The 4,731-nt window shown below is 37.7% G+C and overlaps 1 non-coding gene across 1 annotated transcript; it reads left to right on the forward strand.

Moving 5' to 3' along the window:
- The first annotated feature begins 2,724 nt into the window (after nucleotides 1-2,724).
- Nucleotides 2,725-2,831, forward strand: LOC122063212. Its single transcript, XR_006135260.1, has one exon. It is a non-coding gene; the product is annotated as a small nucleolar RNA R71 (small nucleolar RNA).
- The last annotated feature ends 1,900 nt before the right edge of the window (nucleotides 2,832-4,731 follow it).

Below are 4,731 nucleotides of genomic sequence, written 5' to 3' on the forward strand. Positions count from 1 at the left end.
CCATGTCAGAAATATACTTATAATGCATCGTTGGAACATAGCAGGAGCATTGCAAAGCCCAAAGGGCATACGCCTGTAAGCAAATGTTCCATATGGGCATGTAAAAGTGGTCTTATGTTAGTCCTCTAAAGCAATTGGGATCTGGTTATAGTTAGAATATCCATCAAGAAAACAATAGTATTCATATCTAGCTAACCTCTTTAACATCTGGTCAATGAATGGCAATGGGAAGTGGTCCTTCCAGGTTGCCACATTAAGTTTCCTGTAATCTATGCACACTCTCCACCCTGATTGGACACGGGTTGGAATTAGTTCATTATTGGCATTAGGAACTACAGTCACACCAGACTTCTTAGGCACTATGTGAACTAGGCTTACCCATTGGCTGTCAGAAATAGGATAAATTATTTTATGATCCAAGCACTTTAGGATCTCTTTCTTAATGTCTTCCATCATCACTAGGTTAGCTCTTCTTTGGGGTTCTGTAGATGGTTTGGAATCCTCCATAAGATGTATATGATGTTGCATAATAGAAGGGTTTATACCCTTGATATCAGCCATGGTCCAATCTAGGGCTTCCTTATTATGTTTTAACACTTTAAGTAACTCCTCTTCCTGGCTAGAAGTCAAATTTGAAGAAATTATTACAGGAAGAGTCTGGTCAGGCCCTAGGAAAGCATACCTCAAATTAGATGGCAACTCCTTAAGATCTAGCTTAGGGGGCTCAACTATGGAAGGTTTGGGAATGGAATTGGAAAGGGGTCCTAAGGGCTCCACAGGTGTGTGAAGACTCAAGACTTCAGAAAAGAAATTTTCACTATCATCATCCAACTCATCCATACACTCTTGGAATTCTGAATCAAAATTAATATCAAAGTTGGTAATTAAATCATCAGAAAAATCCAGAAAATCCTCAATCATATTAATCTCTTCTTCCATATGTGGTTGCTTGCCTATTCTAAACATGTTAGACTCAACAGTTTGGTTACCGAAAGATAATCTTAGGAAACCATTCCGGCAGTTGATTAATGCATTACTAGTAGCCAAAAATGGTCTTCCTAGAATTATTGGGATCTCATCCTTAGTTGAGAAGGGCTTGGTATCTAACACAATGAAATCAACAGGGAAAATAAATTCCCCCATCAAAAAATAAGACATCCTCAACCATCCCTTTAGGAATTTTAACAGACCTATCTTCCAACTGAAGAGTAGTTCTAGTGGCTTTCAATTCTCCCAATCCAAGTTGCTTATATACATGGTAAGGTAAAAGATTCACACTTGTGCCAAGGTCAAGTAAGGCATGCTCAATATAGGTGTTGCCTATGACACAAGATATGGTAGGGCTCCCTGGATCCTTATACTTAGCTGCTATAGGCTGAGTAATTATGGAACTAATGTTACCCACCAAGAACACATTTTTGGGCACACTAGTGATACGTTTGTGAGTACACAAATCTTTCAGTACCTTTGCATAGGCAGGGATCTGGGATATGGCATCCAAAAGTGGGATGTTCACTTCTACCTTTTTGGAGACTTCTAAAATTTTATCCATGGAAGTAGTCTTCCTTTTGTTTACCAAGCAATTAGACAATGAGACAGGATGAACATAAGGACTGTTAGGGATTTGCCCCTGTTCAGAAGAATCATTTTTGGTTTCCTCAACCAAATCATCTTTAGTTTCAGAAAAAATCTTTAGGTTCATCAGACGAACCTAGAACAAGAGGCACACTTGTGTCCTCAACTGAAGAAGAGTTAACATGAGTAATAGATAAGGAAGATTTAGAAACGCTCTGTTGGTACTCTCTACGACTCCTAAGGGCATAAACAACATTACATTGGTTAGAGGGCCCTTGTTGGGTCTGACCTTGTACTATATTCAGTGGTGCATTAGTTGATGTTTGTGAACTAACAGGCTGATGATGCCTAGGGTTAGGCTCTGGCTGACTGAGTAAAGTTCCTTCCTCCCTCTCACGCATAATTGAGACAACTTGGGTAAGTTCTCTCGTAAGATTTTGATGGCTTGTCATGAGGAGGGCCATATTTTTTTCCATGTCTCTTATTCTACTTGTCTCTCTAGTATTGGTAAACCCAGGGGGTTGCTGATAAGATGATAGGAGAGGGGCCCTAGGAAAACTAACCTGAGGTCCTACATTTGACCTAGGAAAAGTATTTTGAGAAAAAGATTATGGTGCAAAGGGAGGCCTTTGGGGTCCAGGTTGACCTTGATTATGGAAATTGGAAGGCCCTGCTTGGTTGCCGTGATTCCAAGAGAAATTTGGGTGATTTCTCCATCCTGGATTGTAGGTGTTACTATATGGATTATTCTGGTATAAGGCATTAACACTATCATTAGAAGTGCCCCCAGAGGTGTTGGGGCATTCTTCTATGACATTTCTAGGGGACTGGCACCAAGCACAAATCTTAACCAAATTGACTGATGATGGCTCTCTAGGAACAATAGCCTCAATCCTCTTGATTAGGCTATGCAAATGGGATTCCTTGGCTACTATCCCATCCACAAAATATCATTTTCCTCCTATAATTCTTTCACTCTTTTGGGTTGATTCCCACTCACGGATTTTGTCAGCTAAGTCAAGTAAGAATTCTCATGCCTTTCCTTCATCTATAAAGGATGTGAATCCCTCAGGGCACATAGACTCTATCATTTGTTTAGTTGGGTAATCAATACCCTTATAAATTATTTGACATAAATGCTATAGGTCTAGGCCATGGTGAGGGCATTCTTGGAGTAGATCCTTGAATCTCTCCATAAGTTTGGAAAATGACTCACTAGGCTTTTGCCTAAACTGAAGGATACCACTTCTAAGCTTATTGGTCTTGTGAGTTGGGAAAAACTTCTTAAGGAAGACAACTATGGACTGTTCCCATGAGGTTATGGAATTTGTGGGTAACCCATACAACTACTTCTTAGCTTGGTCTTTCAACACAAAAGTGATAAACCCAACCTTAACAGCATCATCAGAAAGCTATTGGATCTTAATTAGAACACATACCCCTTCAAATTCCTATAGAAATAGGTATGCATCCTCAGAGTTCAGCCCATGGCAGTGGGGCAACATAGTGATGTATTGAGATTTGAGTTCAAAATTATTGCCCTGGTCTTGTGGTAGAACTATGCAGGAAGGTTGGGCTGTTCTAGCAGGGTAGAACCTATCTTTCAGAGATTTAGGTGAAGGGTTTTGCTGTTGGTCTCCCATATTGAAGGGTTTTAAGGAGAGCAAACGTATAGGGTCACTAATTGTTGGATCTCTCCTTTCTAATCGATTCTTAGTATTACGTACCCACTTAACACTCATGCAACAGAAAACTACCCACAACTAAAGTAAGACAAACACAAAAGAATGGATAGCAAAACTTTTTTTTTTAATGATTTTTTGACTTTTTTAATTTTTTTAATTTTTTTGATTATTTTTTTTAGCTTTTTTGGAGCTTACCGGCAGGGATCCGAGGTTGCTCAGGTCAATTCCTGAGGTACTACTACAGGGCAAAACCTGTCTTTATCATACTGTGAGGCATGGCGACCTCCACCGATACAACTATTATTGCAAGTTGTTCTTCTCAGGAATTCAATAAAAGAAAAGAAAAAAAAAAAAACAAAGCAAACAAAGCACTCTGATTTACCAAAAGAAAGTGAAAAATAACATGGAACTGTCTCCTCGGCAACGGTGCCAAAAACATGTTTGAGATTTTAAAATGTAGCCGTAAGCATACAGATCAGTGTAGCTACGGGTCGAACACATGAAGAGCAACCACTTTATTTTTTTTTCTTTTAATAATACGAAAGTGAACCGATTAATGGTTGTGATCTAATTCTAATTACCGTCCTAAACATATGTATCTAAAATAACTTCTGTCATCTAAGAATTTAAAGACGCAAGCCACGTAATTAAAATTAAATAAATAAATAACTGAAAATAAACAACCATGTAATTAAAAAAAACAATAAAGGAAAAAAATGTTAAAATAAAAATAAAGTAAAAGAAAGGGGATAAAGCTAGAGAGAGACTCACAAGTAGGTTTCTCTACTTAGCCCAAGGGATGCATCATAATATGAGCTTTCCTACTTGACCAAAGAGTCACTCTTACAAGGATTACTCTGCTTTAGGGAAAGGGAGACAATTAAAATAAAAGTAATAAATTGATGGTTCTATGGCTAGGAGGGGCAAAGCCAACACATACAGTAACCATGAACCTTGGGGGAAAGGGATAGTAATAATGTAACGACTAAAATTAAAATCCTAAATTAAGAAAGAAAGGGTAGTCAGAAGAGGAAATGAGAGGGGGAAGAGAAGACTACTAAAGGAGCCTACGTACTTGAACTTCAACCCCTAAACTGAAAACTTGATCGATTTGAGATACTACCAGTACTAAAAACCAGATTTGGAATAAACCAAATTTGAAATTTCTAGTACTAGAGAAAATAAATCTGAAGAAAAAATAAATTGACCTTGAAAGACATGCTTCATAGCTTGTTCTTGTCACCTAAAACTAAGCCTAGAACTAGAACTTGAAAATTACAACTTGAATTGCTTAAACAATAAAAATAAAAGACTGAATCAAAAACAAAAGTGCTTGCATTAATTGAATAAAAAGAACTTACAAAAGTGTTTAAAGTATAAACCTAGAACTAAAGCTAGAGATAGAGAAAACTAGAGAAAGAGATAGAGCAACTAAAAAAAAACTCTAGAAAAAGAATGAATTGTCCCCCCT

The sequence above is a fragment of the Macadamia integrifolia genome, unplaced genomic scaffold (genome assembly GCF_013358625.1).
Source record: "Macadamia integrifolia cultivar HAES 741 unplaced genomic scaffold, SCU_Mint_v3 scaffold1250, whole genome shotgun sequence".
Lineage (NCBI taxonomy): Eukaryota > Viridiplantae > Streptophyta > Magnoliopsida > Proteales > Proteaceae > Macadamia > Macadamia integrifolia.